The 14,858-nt window shown below is 49.0% G+C and overlaps 33 non-coding genes across 33 annotated transcripts; 16 read left to right on the top strand and 17 right to left on the bottom strand.

Annotated features, from left to right (window-relative positions):
- Nucleotides 1-303: 303 nt before the first annotated feature.
- LOC142392544 (5S ribosomal RNA) lies at nucleotides 304-422 on the bottom strand. Its single transcript, XR_012771189.1, has one exon. It is a non-coding gene; the product is annotated as a 5S ribosomal RNA (ribosomal RNA).
- Nucleotides 423-776: 354 nt separating this feature from the next.
- Nucleotides 777-895, top strand: LOC142392238 (5S ribosomal RNA). The gene has a single exon (XR_012770900.1). It is a non-coding gene; the product is annotated as a 5S ribosomal RNA (ribosomal RNA).
- Nucleotides 896-1,202: 307 nt separating this feature from the next.
- On the bottom strand, nucleotides 1,203-1,321 carry LOC142392543 (5S ribosomal RNA). The gene has a single exon (XR_012771188.1). It is a non-coding gene; the product is annotated as a 5S ribosomal RNA (ribosomal RNA).
- Nucleotides 1,322-1,675: 354 nt separating this feature from the next.
- Nucleotides 1,676-1,794, top strand: LOC142392237 (5S ribosomal RNA). Its single transcript, XR_012770899.1, has one exon. It is a non-coding gene; the product is annotated as a 5S ribosomal RNA (ribosomal RNA).
- A 307-nt stretch (nucleotides 1,795-2,101) lies between these two features.
- Nucleotides 2,102-2,220, bottom strand: LOC142392542 (5S ribosomal RNA). Its single transcript, XR_012771187.1, has one exon. It is a non-coding gene; the product is annotated as a 5S ribosomal RNA (ribosomal RNA).
- A 354-nt stretch (nucleotides 2,221-2,574) lies between these two features.
- Nucleotides 2,575-2,693, top strand: LOC142392236 (5S ribosomal RNA). Its single transcript, XR_012770898.1, has one exon. It is a non-coding gene; the product is annotated as a 5S ribosomal RNA (ribosomal RNA).
- A 307-nt stretch (nucleotides 2,694-3,000) lies between these two features.
- Nucleotides 3,001-3,119, bottom strand: LOC142392541 (5S ribosomal RNA). Its single transcript, XR_012771186.1, has one exon. It is a non-coding gene; the product is annotated as a 5S ribosomal RNA (ribosomal RNA).
- A 354-nt stretch (nucleotides 3,120-3,473) lies between these two features.
- Nucleotides 3,474-3,592, top strand: LOC142392235 (5S ribosomal RNA). Its single transcript, XR_012770897.1, has one exon. It is a non-coding gene; the product is annotated as a 5S ribosomal RNA (ribosomal RNA).
- A 307-nt stretch (nucleotides 3,593-3,899) lies between these two features.
- On the bottom strand, nucleotides 3,900-4,018 carry LOC142392540 (5S ribosomal RNA). Its single transcript, XR_012771185.1, has one exon. It is a non-coding gene; the product is annotated as a 5S ribosomal RNA (ribosomal RNA).
- A 354-nt stretch (nucleotides 4,019-4,372) lies between these two features.
- LOC142392234 (5S ribosomal RNA) lies at nucleotides 4,373-4,491 on the top strand. The gene has a single exon (XR_012770896.1). It is a non-coding gene; the product is annotated as a 5S ribosomal RNA (ribosomal RNA).
- A 307-nt stretch (nucleotides 4,492-4,798) lies between these two features.
- Nucleotides 4,799-4,917, bottom strand: LOC142392539 (5S ribosomal RNA). The gene has a single exon (XR_012771184.1). It is a non-coding gene; the product is annotated as a 5S ribosomal RNA (ribosomal RNA).
- Nucleotides 4,918-5,271: 354 nt separating this feature from the next.
- LOC142392233 (5S ribosomal RNA) lies at nucleotides 5,272-5,390 on the top strand. Its single transcript, XR_012770895.1, has one exon. It is a non-coding gene; the product is annotated as a 5S ribosomal RNA (ribosomal RNA).
- A 307-nt stretch (nucleotides 5,391-5,697) lies between these two features.
- LOC142392538 (5S ribosomal RNA) lies at nucleotides 5,698-5,816 on the bottom strand. Its single transcript, XR_012771183.1, has one exon. It is a non-coding gene; the product is annotated as a 5S ribosomal RNA (ribosomal RNA).
- A 354-nt stretch (nucleotides 5,817-6,170) lies between these two features.
- Nucleotides 6,171-6,289, top strand: LOC142392232 (5S ribosomal RNA). The gene has a single exon (XR_012770894.1). It is a non-coding gene; the product is annotated as a 5S ribosomal RNA (ribosomal RNA).
- A 307-nt stretch (nucleotides 6,290-6,596) lies between these two features.
- On the bottom strand, nucleotides 6,597-6,715 carry LOC142393067 (5S ribosomal RNA). Its single transcript, XR_012771689.1, has one exon. It is a non-coding gene; the product is annotated as a 5S ribosomal RNA (ribosomal RNA).
- A 354-nt stretch (nucleotides 6,716-7,069) lies between these two features.
- On the top strand, nucleotides 7,070-7,188 carry LOC142392230 (5S ribosomal RNA). Its single transcript, XR_012770892.1, has one exon. It is a non-coding gene; the product is annotated as a 5S ribosomal RNA (ribosomal RNA).
- A 307-nt stretch (nucleotides 7,189-7,495) lies between these two features.
- LOC142392536 (5S ribosomal RNA) lies at nucleotides 7,496-7,614 on the bottom strand. The gene has a single exon (XR_012771181.1). It is a non-coding gene; the product is annotated as a 5S ribosomal RNA (ribosomal RNA).
- Nucleotides 7,615-7,968: 354 nt separating this feature from the next.
- On the top strand, nucleotides 7,969-8,087 carry LOC142392229 (5S ribosomal RNA). Its single transcript, XR_012770891.1, has one exon. It is a non-coding gene; the product is annotated as a 5S ribosomal RNA (ribosomal RNA).
- Nucleotides 8,088-8,394: 307 nt separating this feature from the next.
- Nucleotides 8,395-8,513, bottom strand: LOC142393066 (5S ribosomal RNA). The gene has a single exon (XR_012771688.1). It is a non-coding gene; the product is annotated as a 5S ribosomal RNA (ribosomal RNA).
- Nucleotides 8,514-8,867: 354 nt separating this feature from the next.
- On the top strand, nucleotides 8,868-8,986 carry LOC142392228 (5S ribosomal RNA). The gene has a single exon (XR_012770890.1). It is a non-coding gene; the product is annotated as a 5S ribosomal RNA (ribosomal RNA).
- Nucleotides 8,987-9,293: 307 nt separating this feature from the next.
- Nucleotides 9,294-9,412, bottom strand: LOC142393268 (5S ribosomal RNA). Its single transcript, XR_012771881.1, has one exon. It is a non-coding gene; the product is annotated as a 5S ribosomal RNA (ribosomal RNA).
- A 354-nt stretch (nucleotides 9,413-9,766) lies between these two features.
- LOC142392227 (5S ribosomal RNA) lies at nucleotides 9,767-9,885 on the top strand. The gene has a single exon (XR_012770889.1). It is a non-coding gene; the product is annotated as a 5S ribosomal RNA (ribosomal RNA).
- A 307-nt stretch (nucleotides 9,886-10,192) lies between these two features.
- Nucleotides 10,193-10,311, bottom strand: LOC142393176 (5S ribosomal RNA). Its single transcript, XR_012771794.1, has one exon. It is a non-coding gene; the product is annotated as a 5S ribosomal RNA (ribosomal RNA).
- Nucleotides 10,312-10,665: 354 nt separating this feature from the next.
- On the top strand, nucleotides 10,666-10,784 carry LOC142392225 (5S ribosomal RNA). The gene has a single exon (XR_012770888.1). It is a non-coding gene; the product is annotated as a 5S ribosomal RNA (ribosomal RNA).
- A 307-nt stretch (nucleotides 10,785-11,091) lies between these two features.
- On the bottom strand, nucleotides 11,092-11,210 carry LOC142393267 (5S ribosomal RNA). Its single transcript, XR_012771880.1, has one exon. It is a non-coding gene; the product is annotated as a 5S ribosomal RNA (ribosomal RNA).
- A 354-nt stretch (nucleotides 11,211-11,564) lies between these two features.
- On the top strand, nucleotides 11,565-11,683 carry LOC142392224 (5S ribosomal RNA). The gene has a single exon (XR_012770887.1). It is a non-coding gene; the product is annotated as a 5S ribosomal RNA (ribosomal RNA).
- Nucleotides 11,684-11,990: 307 nt separating this feature from the next.
- LOC142393266 (5S ribosomal RNA) lies at nucleotides 11,991-12,109 on the bottom strand. The gene has a single exon (XR_012771879.1). It is a non-coding gene; the product is annotated as a 5S ribosomal RNA (ribosomal RNA).
- A 354-nt stretch (nucleotides 12,110-12,463) lies between these two features.
- Nucleotides 12,464-12,582, top strand: LOC142392223 (5S ribosomal RNA). The gene has a single exon (XR_012770886.1). It is a non-coding gene; the product is annotated as a 5S ribosomal RNA (ribosomal RNA).
- A 307-nt stretch (nucleotides 12,583-12,889) lies between these two features.
- On the bottom strand, nucleotides 12,890-13,008 carry LOC142393265 (5S ribosomal RNA). The gene has a single exon (XR_012771878.1). It is a non-coding gene; the product is annotated as a 5S ribosomal RNA (ribosomal RNA).
- A 354-nt stretch (nucleotides 13,009-13,362) lies between these two features.
- On the top strand, nucleotides 13,363-13,481 carry LOC142393184 (5S ribosomal RNA). The gene has a single exon (XR_012771801.1). It is a non-coding gene; the product is annotated as a 5S ribosomal RNA (ribosomal RNA).
- Nucleotides 13,482-13,788: 307 nt separating this feature from the next.
- Nucleotides 13,789-13,907, bottom strand: LOC142393264 (5S ribosomal RNA). Its single transcript, XR_012771877.1, has one exon. It is a non-coding gene; the product is annotated as a 5S ribosomal RNA (ribosomal RNA).
- Nucleotides 13,908-14,261: 354 nt separating this feature from the next.
- Nucleotides 14,262-14,380, top strand: LOC142392222 (5S ribosomal RNA). The gene has a single exon (XR_012770885.1). It is a non-coding gene; the product is annotated as a 5S ribosomal RNA (ribosomal RNA).
- A 307-nt stretch (nucleotides 14,381-14,687) lies between these two features.
- On the bottom strand, nucleotides 14,688-14,806 carry LOC142393263 (5S ribosomal RNA). Its single transcript, XR_012771876.1, has one exon. It is a non-coding gene; the product is annotated as a 5S ribosomal RNA (ribosomal RNA).
- Between the last annotated feature and the right edge of the window lie 52 nt (nucleotides 14,807-14,858).

Genomic DNA, 14,858 nt, shown 5'->3' with positions numbered 1-14,858 from the left:
GGCTTCTCCAGGCGCATGCAGTTTGGCTACGTCAAATGCAAAAGTAGTCCCTGTTTGACTTTTTGGAACTTGTCCTTTCTCAGGACAAAGTTAAATGTATGAGGATCAAAGCCAACAATGGCCTGCTGGGACATCTCAGCAGATCCAGGATCAGCAACATGGAGACTGAGAGCCAAACAGAAACAGAGGTGTCTGCCAACCAATCAGCAGCAGCCCAAGCTGGTTAACTTCCTGGTGTCTGTGTCTGTGTGGCACACGGTGATGGTCAGATGTTACATGCAGGCCGCAGAGAGAAGAGAAAAAAGCTTACAGCACCTGGTATTCCCAAGCGGTCTCCCATCCAAGTACTAACCAGGCCCGACCCTGCTTGGCTTCCGAGATCGGACGAGATCGGGCGTGTTCAGGGCAGTGTGGCCGTAAGCCACAGTCCCTGTGACAAATATATGTTATATAGGTGCTGGAACCATACGTTTCCCCTATTTTTACCAGAGAGCTGGCTTGAGAGGCTGCTGTTGAGCCTGCACGTTGACTTCCCTGATGTGATTGTTCTCTGCAGCTGAAAATGGGACTCTCAGATAACTGTCTGTCAAGCTCCTCTGTTCCCTGTGTGTAGTTTTGTGTCCGTTGTCATATAGAGAAACCAGGGAAGCTCAATCCCACGACATGCTCATAAACTGCGTCTTCTCTAAACAGTATAGTTCTATTTTAGAAGTCGGAATACAATAACAGATTCTGTTTCAGAATCTATAAAAAGCTGGTTTGTGACTCCATTGCTGGCTTACGGCCACACCACCCTGAACACGCCTGATCTCGTCCGATCTCAGAAGCCAAGCAGAGTTGGGCCTGGTTAGTACTTGGATGGGAGACCGCCTGGGAATACCAGGTGCTGTAAGCCTTTTGGCTTCTCCAGGCGCATGCAGTTTGGCTACGTCAAATGCAAAAGTAGTCCCTGTTTGACTTTTTGGAACTTGTCCTTTCTCAGGACAAAGTTAAATGTATGAGGATCAAAGCCAACAATGGCCTGCTGGGACATCTCAGCAGATCCAGGATCAGCAACATGGAGACTGAGAGCCAAACAGAAACAGAGGTGTCTGCCAACCAATCAGCAGCAGCCCAAGCTGGTTAACTTCCTGGTGTCTGTGTCTGTGTGGCACACGGTGATGGTCAGATGTTACATGCAGGCCGCAGAGAGAAGAGAAAAAAGCTTACAGCACCTGGTATTCCCAAGCGGTCTCCCATCCAAGTACTAACCAGGCCCGACCCTGCTTGGCTTCCGAGATCGGACGAGATCGGGCGTGTTCAGGGCAGTGTGGCCGTAAGCCACAGTCCCTGTGACAAATATATGTTATATAGGTGCTGGAACCATACGTTTCCCCTATTTTTACCAGAGAGCTGGCTTGAGAGGCTGCTGTTGAGCCTGCACGTTGACTTCCCTGATGTGATTGTTCTCTGCAGCTGAAAATGGGACTCTCAGATAACTGTCTGTCAAGCTCCTCTGTTCCCTGTGTGTAGTTTTGTGTCCGTTGTCATATAGAGAAACCAGGGAAGCTCAATCCCACGACATGCTCATAAACTGCGTCTTCTCTAAACAGTATAGTTCTATTTTAGAAGTCGGAATACAATAACAGATTCTGTTTCAGAATCTATAAAAAGCTGGTTTGTGACTCCATTGCTGGCTTACGGCCACACCACCCTGAACACGCCTGATCTCGTCCGATCTCAGAAGCCAAGCAGAGTTGGGCCTGGTTAGTACTTGGATGGGAGACCGCCTGGGAATACCAGGTGCTGTAAGCCTTTTGGCTTCTCCAGGCGCATGCAGTTTGGCTACGTCAAATGCAAAAGTAGTCCCTGTTTGACTTTTTGGAACTTGTCCTTTCTCAGGACAAAGTTAAATGTATGAGGATCAAAGCCAACAATGGCCTGCTGGGACATCTCAGCAGATCCAGGATCAGCAACATGGAGACTGAGAGCCAAACAGAAACAGAGGTGTCTGCCAACCAATCAGCAGCAGCCCAAGCTGGTTAACTTCCTGGTGTCTGTGTCTGTGTGGCACACGGTGATGGTCAGATGTTACATGCAGGCCGCAGAGAGAAGAGAAAAAAGCTTACAGCACCTGGTATTCCCAAGCGGTCTCCCATCCAAGTACTAACCAGGCCCGACCCTGCTTGGCTTCCGAGATCGGACGAGATCGGGCGTGTTCAGGGCAGTGTGGCCGTAAGCCACAGTCCCTGTGACAAATATATGTTATATAGGTGCTGGAACCATACGTTTCCCCTATTTTTACCAGAGAGCTGGCTTGAGAGGCTGCTGTTGAGCCTGCACGTTGACTTCCCTGATGTGATTGTTCTCTGCAGCTGAAAATGGGACTCTCAGATAACTGTCTGTCAAGCTCCTCTGTTCCCTGTGTGTAGTTTTGTGTCCGTTGTCATATAGAGAAACCAGGGAAGCTCAATCCCACGACATGCTCATAAACTGCGTCTTCTCTAAACAGTATAGTTCTATTTTAGAAGTCGGAATACAATAACAGATTCTGTTTCAGAATCTATAAAAAGCTGGTTTGTGACTCCATTGCTGGCTTACGGCCACACCACCCTGAACACGCCTGATCTCGTCCGATCTCAGAAGCCAAGCAGAGTTGGGCCTGGTTAGTACTTGGATGGGAGACCGCCTGGGAATACCAGGTGCTGTAAGCCTTTTGGCTTCTCCAGGCGCATGCAGTTTGGCTACGTCAAATGCAAAAGTAGTCCCTGTTTGACTTTTTGGAACTTGTCCTTTCTCAGGACAAAGTTAAATGTATGAGGATCAAAGCCAACAATGGCCTGCTGGGACATCTCAGCAGATCCAGGATCAGCAACATGGAGACTGAGAGCCAAACAGAAACAGAGGTGTCTGCCAACCAATCAGCAGCAGCCCAAGCTGGTTAACTTCCTGGTGTCTGTGTCTGTGTGGCACACGGTGATGGTCAGATGTTACATGCAGGCCGCAGAGAGAAGAGAAAAAAGCTTACAGCACCTGGTATTCCCAAGCGGTCTCCCATCCAAGTACTAACCAGGCCCGACCCTGCTTGGCTTCCGAGATCGGACGAGATCGGGCGTGTTCAGGGCAGTGTGGCCGTAAGCCACAGTCCCTGTGACAAATATATGTTATATAGGTGCTGGAACCATACGTTTCCCCTATTTTTACCAGAGAGCTGGCTTGAGAGGCTGCTGTTGAGCCTGCACGTTGACTTCCCTGATGTGATTGTTCTCTGCAGCTGAAAATGGGACTCTCAGATAACTGTCTGTCAAGCTCCTCTGTTCCCTGTGTGTAGTTTTGTGTCCGTTGTCATATAGAGAAACCAGGGAAGCTCAATCCCACGACATGCTCATAAACTGCGTCTTCTCTAAACAGTATAGTTCTATTTTAGAAGTCGGAATACAATAACAGATTCTGTTTCAGAATCTATAAAAAGCTGGTTTGTGACTCCATTGCTGGCTTACGGCCACACCACCCTGAACACGCCTGATCTCGTCCGATCTCAGAAGCCAAGCAGAGTTGGGCCTGGTTAGTACTTGGATGGGAGACCGCCTGGGAATACCAGGTGCTGTAAGCCTTTTGGCTTCTCCAGGCGCATGCAGTTTGGCTACGTCAAATGCAAAAGTAGTCCCTGTTTGACTTTTTGGAACTTGTCCTTTCTCAGGACAAAGTTAAATGTATGAGGATCAAAGCCAACAATGGCCTGCTGGGACATCTCAGCAGATCCAGGATCAGCAACATGGAGACTGAGAGCCAAACAGAAACAGAGGTGTCTGCCAACCAATCAGCAGCAGCCCAAGCTGGTTAACTTCCTGGTGTCTGTGTCTGTGTGGCACACGGTGATGGTCAGATGTTACATGCAGGCCGCAGAGAGAAGAGAAAAAAGCTTACAGCACCTGGTATTCCCAAGCGGTCTCCCATCCAAGTACTAACCAGGCCCGACCCTGCTTGGCTTCCGAGATCGGACGAGATCGGGCGTGTTCAGGGCAGTGTGGCCGTAAGCCACAGTCCCTGTGACAAATATATGTTATATAGGTGCTGGAACCATACGTTTCCCCTATTTTTACCAGAGAGCTGGCTTGAGAGGCTGCTGTTGAGCCTGCACGTTGACTTCCCTGATGTGATTGTTCTCTGCAGCTGAAAATGGGACTCTCAGATAACTGTCTGTCAAGCTCCTCTGTTCCCTGTGTGTAGTTTTGTGTCCGTTGTCATATAGAGAAACCAGGGAAGCTCAATCCCACGACATGCTCATAAACTGCGTCTTCTCTAAACAGTATCGTTCTATTTTAGAAGTCGGAATACAATAACAGATTCTGTTTCAGAATCTATAAAAAGCTGGTTTGTGACTCCATTGCTGGCTTACGGCCACACCACCCTGAACACGCCTGATCTCGTCCGATCTCAGAAGCCAAGCAGAGTTGGGCCTGGTTAGTACTTGGATGGGAGACCGCCTGGGAATACCAGGTGCTGTAAGCCTTTTGGCTTCTCCAGGCGCATGCAGTTTGGCTACGTCAAATGCAAAAGTAGTCCCTGTTTGACTTTTTGGAACTTGTCCTTTCTCAGGACAAAGTTAAATGTATGAGGATCAAAGCCAACAATGGCCTGCTGGGACATCTCAGCAGATCCAGGATCAGCAACATGGAGACTGAGAGCCAAACAGAAACAGAGGTGTCTGCCAACCAATCAGCAGCAGCCCAAGCTGGTTAACTTCCTGGTGTCTGTGTCTGTGTGGCACACGGTGATGGTCAGATGTTACATGCAGGCCGCAGAGAGAAGAGAAAAAAGCTTACAGCACCTGGTATTCCCAAGCGGTCTCCCATCCAAGTACTAACCAGGCCCGACCCTGCTTGGCTTCCGAGATCGGACGAGATCGGGCGTGTTCAGGGCAGTGTGGCCGTAAGCCACAGTCCCTGTGACAAATATATGTTATATAGGTGCTGGAACCATACGTTTCCCCTATTTTTACCAGAGAGCTGGCTTGAGAGGCTGCTGTTGAGCCTGCACGTTGACTTCCCTGATGTGATTGTTCTCTGCAGCTGAAAATGGGACTCTCAGATAACTGTCTGTCAAGCTCCTCTGTTCCCTGTGTGTAGTTTTGTGTCCGTTGTCATATAGAGAAACCAGGGAAGCTCAATCCCACGACATGCTCATAAACTGCGTCTTCTCTAAACAGTATAGTTCTATTTTAGAAGTCGGAATACAATAACAGATTCTGTTTCAGAATCTATAAAAAGCTGGTTTGTGACTCCATTGCTGGCTTACGGCCACACCACCCTGAACACGCCTGATCTCGTCCGATCTCAGAAGCCAAGCAGAGTTGGGCCTGGTTAGTACTTGGATGGGAGACCGCCTGGGAATACCAGGTGCTGTAAGCCTTTTGGCTTCTCCAGGCGCATGCAGTTTGGCTACGTCAAATGCAAAAGTAGTCCCTGTTTGACTTTTTGGAACTTGTCCTTTCTCAGGACAAAGTTAAATGTATGAGGATCAAAGCCAACAATGGCCTGCTGGGACATCTCAGCAGATCCAGGATCAGCAACATGGAGACTGAGAGCCAAACAGAAACAGAGGTGTCTGCCAACCAATCAGCAGCAGCCCAAGCTGGTTAACTTCCTGGTGTCTGTGTCTGTGTGGCACACGGTGATGGTCAGATGTTACATGCAGGCCGCAGAGAGAAGAGAAAAAAGCTTACAGCACCTGGTATTCCCAAGCGGTCTCCCATCCAAGTACTAACCAGGCCCGACCCTGCTTGGCTTCCGAGATCGGACGAGATCGGGCGTGTTCAGGGCAGTGTGGCCGTAAGCCACAGTCCCTGTGACAAATATATGTTATATAGGTGCTGGAACCATACGTTTCCCCTATTTTTACCAGAGAGCTGGCTTGAGAGGCTGCTGTTGAGCCTGCACGTTGACTTCCCTGATGTGATTGTTCTCTGCAGCTGAAAATGGGACTCTCAGATAACTGTCTGTCAAGCTCCTCTGTTCCCTGTGTGTAGTTTTGTGTCCGTTGTCATATAGAGAAACCAGGGAAGCTCAATCCCACGACATGCTCATAAACTGCGTCTTCTCTAAACAGTATAGTTCTATTTTAGAAGTCGGAATACAATAACAGATTCTGTTTCAGAATCTATAAAAAGCTGGTTTGTGACTCCATTGCTGGCTTACGGCCACACCACCCTGAACACGCCTGATCTCGTCCGATCTCAGAAGCCAAGCAGAGTTGGGCCTGGTTAGTACTTGGATGGGAGACCGCCTGGGAATACCAGGTGCTGTAAGCCTTTTGGCTTCTCCAGGCGCATGCAGTTTGGCTACGTCAAATGCAAAAGTAGTCCCTGTTTGACTTTTTGGAACTTGTCCTTTCTCAGGACAAAGTTAAATGTATGAGGATCAAAGCCAACAATGGCCTGCTGGGACATCTCAGCAGATCCAGGATCAGCAACATGGAGACTGAGAGCCAAACAGAAACAGAGGTGTCTGCCAACCAATCAGCAGCAGCCCAAGCTGGTTAACTTCCTGGTGTCTGTGTCTGTGTGGCACACGGTGATGGTCAGATGTTACATGCAGGCCGCAGAGAGAAGAGAAAAAAGCTTACAGCACCTGGTATTCCCAAGCGGTCTCCCATCCAAGTACTAACCAGGCCCGACCCTGCTTGGCTTCCGAGATCGGAGGAGATCGGGCGTGTTCAGGGCAGTGTGGCCGTAAGCCACAGTCCCTGTGACAAATATATGTTATATAGGTGCTGGAACCATACGTTTCCCCTATTTTTACCAGAGAGCTGGCTTGAGAGGCTGCTGTTGAGCCTGCACGTTGACTTCCCTGATGTGATTGTTCTCTGCAGCTGAAAATGGGACTCTCAGATAACTGTCTGTCAAGCTCCTCTGTTCCCTGTGTGTAGTTTTGTGTCCGTTGTCATATAGAGAAACCAGGGAAGCTCAATCCCACGACATGCTCATAAACTGCGTCTTCTCTAAACAGTATAGTTCTATTTTAGAAGTCGGAATACAATAACAGATTCTGTTTCAGAATCTATAAAAAGCTGGTTTGTGACTCCATTGCTGGCTTACGGCCACACCACCCTGAACACGCCTGATCTCGTCCGATCTCAGAAGCCAAGCAGAGTTGGGCCTGGTTAGTACTTGGATGGGAGACCGCCTGGGAATACCAGGTGCTGTAAGCCTTTTGGCTTCTCCAGGCGCATGCAGTTTGGCTACGTCAAATGCAAAAGTAGTCCCTGTTTGACTTTTTGGAACTTGTCCTTTCTCAGGACAAAGTTAAATGTATGAGGATCAAAGCCAACAATGGCCTGCTGGGACATCTCAGCAGATCCAGGATCAGCAACATGGAGACTGAGAGCCAAACAGAAACAGAGGTGTCTGCCAACCAATCAGCAGCAGCCCAAGCTGGTTAACTTCCTGGTGTCTGTGTCTGTGTGGCACACGGTGATGGTCAGATGTTACATGCAGGCCGCAGAGAGAAGAGAAAAAAGCTTACAGCACCTGGTATTCCCAAGCGGTCTCCCATCCAAGTACTAACCAGGCCCGACCCTGCTTGGCTTCCGAGATCGGACGAGATCGGGCGTGTTCAGGGCAGTGTGGCCGTAAGCCACAGTCCCTGTGACAAATATATGTTATATAGGTGCTGGAACCATACGTTTCCCCTATTTTTACCAGAGAGCTGGCTTGAGAGGCTGCTGTTGAGCCTGCACGTTGACTTCCCTGATGTGATTGTTCTCTGCAGCTGAAAATGGGACTCTCAGATAACTGTCTGTCAAGCTCCTCTGTTCCCTGTGTGTAGTTTTGTGTCCGTTGTCATATAGAGAAACCAGGGAAGCTCAATCCCACGACATGCTCATAAACTGCGTCTTCTCTAAACAGTATAGTTCTATTTTAGAAGTCGGAATACAATAACAGATTCTGTTTCAGAATCTATAAAAAGCTGGTTTGTGACTCCATTGCTGGCTTACGGCCACACCACCCTGAACACGCCTGATCTCGTCCGATCTCAGAAGCCAAGCAGAGTTGGGCCTGGTTAGTACTTGGATGGGAGACCGCCTGGGAATACCAGGTGCTGTAAGCCTTTTGGCTTCTCCAGGCGCATGCAGTTTGGCTACGTCAAATGCAAAAGTAGTCCCTGTTTGACTTTTTGGAACTTGTCCTTTCTCAGGACAAAGTTAAATGTATGAGGATCAAAGCCAACAATGGCCTGCTGGGACATCTCAGCAGATCCAGGATCAGCAACATGGAGACTGAGAGCCAAACAGAAACAGAGGTGTCTGCCAACCAATCAGCAGCAGCCCAAGCTGGTTAACTTCCTGGTGTCTGTGTCTGTGTGGCACACGGTGATGGTCAGATGTTACATGCAGGCCGCAGAGAGAAGAGAAAAAAGCTTACAGCACCTGGTATTCCCAAGCGGTCTCCCATCCAAGTACTAACCAGGCCCGACCCTGCTTGGCTTCCGAGATCGGAGGAGATCGGGCGTGTTCAGGGCAGTGTGGCCGTAAGCCACAGTCCCTGTGACAAATATATGTTATATAGGTGCTGGAACCATACGTTTCCCCTATTTTTACCAGAGAGCTGGCTTGAGAGGCTGCTGTTGAGCCTGCACGTTGACTTCCCTGATGTGATTGTTCTCTGCAGCTGAAAATGGGACTCTCAGATAACTGTCTGTCAAGCTCCTCTGTTCCCTGTGTGTAGTTTTGTGTCCGTTGTCATATAGAGAAACCAGGGAAGCTCAATCCCACGACATGCTCATAAACTGCGTCTTCTCTAAACAGTATAGTTCTATTTTAGAAGTCGGAATACAATAACAGATTCTGTTTCAGAATCTATAAAAAGCTGGTTTGTGACTCCATTGCTGGCTTACGGCCACACCACCCTGAACACGCCTGATCTCGTCCGATCTCAGAAGCCAAGCAGAGTTGGGCCTGGTTAGTACTTGGATGGGAGACCGCCTGGGAATACCAGGTGCTGTAAGCCTTTTGGCTTCTCCAGGCGCATGCAGTTTGGCTACGTCAAATGCAAAAGTAGTCCCTGTTTGACTTTTTGGAACTTGTCCTTTCTCAGGACAAAGTTAAATGTATGAGGATCAAAGCCAACAATGGCCTGCTGGGACATCTCAGCAGATCCAGGATCAGCAACATGGAGACTGAGAGCCAAACAGAAACAGAGGTGTCTGCCAACCAATCAGCAGCAGCCCAAGCTGGTTAACTTCCTGGTGTCTGTGTCTGTGTGGCACACGGTGATGGTCAGATGTTACATGCAGGCCGCAGAGAGAAGAGAAAAAAGCTTACAGCACCTGGTATTCCCAAGCGGTCTCCCATCCAAGTACTAACCAGGCCCGATCCTGCTTGGCTTCCGAGATCGGACGAGATCGGGCGTGTTCAGGGCAGTGTGGCCGTAAGCCACAGTCCCTGTGACAAATATATGTTATATAGGTGCTGGAACCATACGTTTCCCCTATTTTTACCAGAGAGCTGGCTTGAGAGGCTGCTGTTGAGCCTGCACGTTGACTTCCCTGATGTGATTGTTCTCTGCAGCTGAAAATGGGACTCTCAGATAACTGTCTGTCAAGCTCCTCTGTTCCCTGTGTGTAGTTTTGTGTCCGTTGTCATATAGAGAAACCAGGGAAGCTCAATCCCACGACATGCTCATAAACTGCGTCTTCTCTAAACAGTATAGTTCTATTTTAGAAGTCGGAATACAATAACAGATTCTGTTTCAGAATCTATAAAAAGCTGGTTTGTGACTCCATTGCTGGCTTACGGCCACACCACCCTGAACACGCCTGATCTCGTCCGATCTCAGAAGCCAAGCAGAGTTGGGCCTGGTTAGTACTTGGATGGGAGACCGCCTGGGAATACCAGGTGCTGTAAGCCTTTTGGCTTCTCCAGGCGCATGCAGTTTGGCTACGTCAAATGCAAAAGTAGTCCCTGTTTGACTTTTTGGAACTTGTCCTTTCTCAGGACAAAGTTAAATGTATGAGGATCAAAGCCAACAATGGCCTGCTGGGACATCTCAGCAGATCCAGGATCAGCAACATGGAGACTGAGAGCCAAACAGAAACAGAGGTGTCTGCCAACCAATCAGCAGCAGCCCAAGCTGGTTAACTTCCTGGTGTCTGTGTCTGTGTGGCACACGGTGATGGTCAGATGTTACATGCAGGCCGCAGAGAGAAGAGAAAAAAGCTTACAGCACCTGGTATTCCCAAGCGGTCTCCCATCCAAGTACTAACCAGACCCGACCCTGCTTGGCTTCCGAGATCGGACGAGATCGGGCGTGTTCAGGGCAGTGTGGCCGTAAGCCACAGTCCCTGTGACAAATATATGTTATATAGGTGCTGGAACCATACGTTTCCCCTATTTTTACCAGAGAGCTGGCTTGAGAGGCTGCTGTTGAGCCTGCACGTTGACTTCCCTGATGTGATTGTTCTCTGCAGCTGAAAATGGGACTCTCAGATAACTGTCTGTCAAGCTCCTCTGTTCCCTGTGTGTAGTTTTGTGTCCGTTGTCATATAGAGAAACCAGGGAAGCTCAATCCCACGACATGCTCATAAACTGCGTCTTCTCTAAACAGTATAGTTCTATTTTAGAAGTCGGAATACAATAACAGATTCTGTTTCAGAATCTATAAAAAGCTGGTTTGTGACTCCATTGCTGGCTTACGGCCACACCACCCTGAACACGCCTGATCTCGTCCGATCTCAGAAGCCAAGCAGAGTTGGGCCTGGTTAGTACTTGGATGGGAGACCGCCTGGGAATACCAGGTGCTGTAAGCCTTTTGGCTTCTCCAGGCGCATGCAGTTTGGCTACGTCAAATGCAAAAGTAGTCCCTGTTTGACTTTTTGGAACTTGTCCTTTCTCAGGACAAAGTTAAATGTATGAGGATCAAAGCCAACAATGGCCTGCTGGGACATCTCAGCAGATCCAGGATCAGCAACATGGAGACTGAGAGCCAAACAGAAACAGAGGTGTCTGCCAACCAATCAGCAGCAGCCCAAGCTGGTTAACTTCCTGGTGTCTGTGTCTGTGTGGCACACGGTGATGGTCAGATGTTACATGCAGGCCGCAGAGAGAAGAGAAAAAAGCTTACAGCACCTGGTATTCCCAAGCGGTCTCCCATCCAAGTACTAACCAGGCCCGATCCTGCTTGGCTTCCGAGATCGGACGAGATCGGGCGTGTTCAGGGCAGTGTGGCCGTAAGCCACAGTCCCTGTGACAAATATATGTTATATAGGTGCTGGAACCATACGTTTCCCCTATTTTTACCAGAGAGCTGGCTTGAGAGGCTGCTGTTGAGCCTGCACGTTGACTTCCCTGATGTGATTGTTCTCTGCAGCTGAAAATGGGACTCTCAGATAACTGTCTGTCAAGCTCCTCTGTTCCCTGTGTGTAGTTTTGTGTCCGTTGTCATATAGAGAAACCAGGGAAGCTCAATCCCACGACATGCTCATAAACTGCGTCTTCTCTAAACAGTATAGTTCTATTTTAGAAGTCGGAATACAATAACAGATTCTGTTTCAGAATCTATAAAAAGCTGGTTTGTGACTCCATTGCTGGCTTACGGCCACACCACCCTGAACACGCCTGATCTCGTCCGATCTCAGAAGCCAAGCAGAGTTGGGCCTGGTTAGTACTTGGATGGGAGACCGCCTGGGAATACCAGGTGCTGTAAGCCTTTTGGCTTCTCCAGGCGCATGCAGTTTGGCTACGTCAAATGCAAAAGTAGTCCCTGTTTGACTTTTTGGAACTTGTCCTTTCTCAGGACAAAGTTAAATGTATGAGGATCAAAGCCAACAATGGCCTGCTGGGACATCTCAGCAGATCCAGGATCAGCAACATGGAGACTGAGAGCCAAACAGAAACAGAGGTGTCTGCCAACCAATCAGCAGCAGCCCAAGCTGGTTAACTTCCTGGTGTCTGTGTCTGTGTGGCACACGGTGATGGTCAGATGTTACATGCAGGCCGCAGAGAGAAGAGAAAAAAGCTTACAGCACCTGGTATTCCCAAGCGGTCTCCCATCCAAGTACTAACCAGGCCCGATCCTGCTTGGCTTCCGAGATCGGACGAGATCGGGCGTGTTCAGGGCAGTGTGGCCGTAAGCCACAGTCCCTGTGACAAATATATGTTATATAGGTGCTGGAACCATACGTTTCCCCTATTTTTACCAGAGAGCTGGCTTGAGAGGCTGCTGTTGAGCCTGCACGTTGACTTCCCTGATGTGATTGTTCTCTGCAGCTGAAAATGGGACTCTCAGATAACTGTCTGTCAAGCTCCTCTGTTCCCTGTGTGTAGTTTTGTGTCCGTTGTCATATAGAGAAACCAGGGAAGCTCAATCCCACGACATGCTCATAAACTGCGTCTTCTCTAAACAGTATAGTTCTATTTTAGAAGTCGGAATACAATAACAGATTCTGTTTCAGAATCTATAAAAAGCTGGTTTGTGACTCCATTGCTGGCTTACGGCCACACCACCCTGAACACGCCTGATCTCGTCCGATCTCAGAAGCCAAGCAGAGTTGGGCCTGGTTAGTACTTGGATGGGAGACCGCCTGGGAATACCAGGTGCTGTAAGCCTTTTGGCTTCTCCAGGCGCATGCAGTTTGGCTACGTCAAATGCAAAAGTAGTCCCTGTTTGACTTTTTGGAACTTGTCCTTTCTCAGGACAAAGTTAAATGTATGAGGATCAAAGCCAACAATGGCCTGCTGGGACATCTCAGCAGATCCAGGATCAGCAACATGGAGACTGAGAGCCAAACAGAAACAGAGGTGTCTGCCAACCAATCAGCAGCAGCCCAAGCTGGTTAACTTCCTGGTGTCTGTGTCTGTGTGGCACACGGTGATGGTCAGATGTTACATGCAGGCCGCAGAGAGAAGAGAAAAAAGCTTACAGCACCTGGTATTCCCAAGCGGTCTCCCATCCAAGTACTAACCAGGCCCGATCCTGCTTGGCTTCCGAGATCGGACGAGATCGGGCGTGTTCAGGGCAGTGTGGCCGTAAGCCACAGTCCCTGTGACAAATATATGTTATATAGGTGCTGGAACCATACGTTTCCCCTATTTTTACCAGAGAGCTGGCTTGAGAGGCTGCTGTTGAGCCTGCACGTTGACTTCCCTGATGTGATTGTTCTCTGCAGCTGAAAATGGGACTCTCAGATAACTGTCTGTCAAGCTCCTCTGTTCCCTGTGTGTAGTTTTGTGTCCGTTGTCATATAGAGAAACCAGGGAAGCTCAATCCCACGACATGCTCATAAACTGCGTCTTCTCTAAACAGTATAGTTCTATTTTAGAAGTCGGAATACAATAACAGATTCTGTTTCAGAATCTATAAAAAGCTGGTTTGTGACTCCATTGCTGGCTTACGGCCACACCACCCTGAACACGACTGATCTCGTCCGATCTCAGAAGCCAAGCAGAGTTGGGCCTGGTTAGTACTTGGATGGGAGACCGCCTGGGAATACCAGGTGCTGTAAGCCTTTTGGCTTCTCCAGGCGCATGCAGTTTGGCTACGTCAAATGCAAAAGTAGTCCCTGTTTGACTTTTTGGAACTTGTCCTTTCTCAGGACAAAGTTAAATGTATGAGGATCAAAGCCAACAATGGCCTGCTGGGACATCTCAGCAGATCCAGGATCAGCAACATGGAGACTGAGAGCCAAACAGAAACAGAGGTGTCTGCCAACCAATCAGCAGCAGCCCAAGCTGGTTAACTTCCTGGTGTCTGTGTCTGTGTGGCACACGGTGATGGTCAGATGTTACATGCAGGCCGCAGAGAGAAGAGAAAAAAGCTTACAGCACCTGGTATTCCCAAGCGGTCTCCCATCCAAGTACTAACCAGGCCCGATCCTGCTTGGCTTCCGAGATCGGACGAGATCGGGCGTGTTCAGGGCAGTGTGGCCGTAAGCCACAGTCCCTGTGACAAATATATGTTATATAGGTGCTGGAACCATACGTTTCCCCTATTTTTACCAGAGAGCTGGCTTGAGAGGCTGCTGTTGAGCCTGCACGTTGACTTCCCTGATGTGATTGTTCTCTGCAGCTGAAAATGGGACTCTCAGATAACTGTCTGTCAAGCTCCTCTGTTCCCTGTGTGTAGTTTTGTGTCCGTTGTCATATAGAGAAACCAGGGAAGCTCAATCCCACGACATGCTCATAAACTGCGTCTTCTCTAAACAGTATAGTTCTATTTTAGAAGTCGGAATACAATAACAGATTCTGTTTCAGAATCTATAAAAAGCTGGTTTGTGACTCCATTGCTGGCTTACGGCCACACCACCCTGAACACGCCTGATCTCGTCCGATCTCAGAAGCCAAGCAGAGTTGGGCCTGGTTAGTACTTGGATGGGAGACCGCCTGGGAATACCAGGTGCTGTAAGCCTTTTGGCTTCTCCAGGCGCATGCAGTTTGGCTACGTCAAATGCAAAAGTAGTCCCTGTTTGACTTTTTGGAACTTGTCCTTTCTCAGGACAAAGTTAAATGTATGAGGATCAAAGCCAACAATGGCCTGCTGGGACATCTCAGCAGATCCAGGATCAGCAACATGGAGACTGAGAGCCAAACAGAAACAGAGGTGTCTGCCAACCAATCAGCAGCAGCCCAAGCTGGTTAACTTCCTGGTGTCTGTGTCTGTGTGGCACACGGTGATGGTCAGATGTTACATGCAGGCCGCAGAGAGAAGAGAAAAAAGCTTACAGCACCTGGTATTCCCAAGCGGTCTCCCATCCAAGTACTAACCAGGCCCGATCCTGCTTGGCTTCCGAGATCGGACGAGATCGGGCGTGTTCAGGGCAGTGTGGCCGTAAGCCACAGTCCCTGTGACAAATATATGTTATATAGGTGCTGGAACCATACGTTTC

Source organism: Odontesthes bonariensis, chromosome 11, assembly GCF_027942865.1.
Source record: "Odontesthes bonariensis isolate fOdoBon6 chromosome 11, fOdoBon6.hap1, whole genome shotgun sequence".
In the NCBI taxonomy this organism is placed as follows: domain Eukaryota; kingdom Metazoa; phylum Chordata; class Actinopteri; order Atheriniformes; family Atherinopsidae; genus Odontesthes; species Odontesthes bonariensis.
The sequence above is the reverse complement of the archived record's forward strand: the minus strand, read 5'-3'. Positions and strand labels throughout refer to the sequence as shown.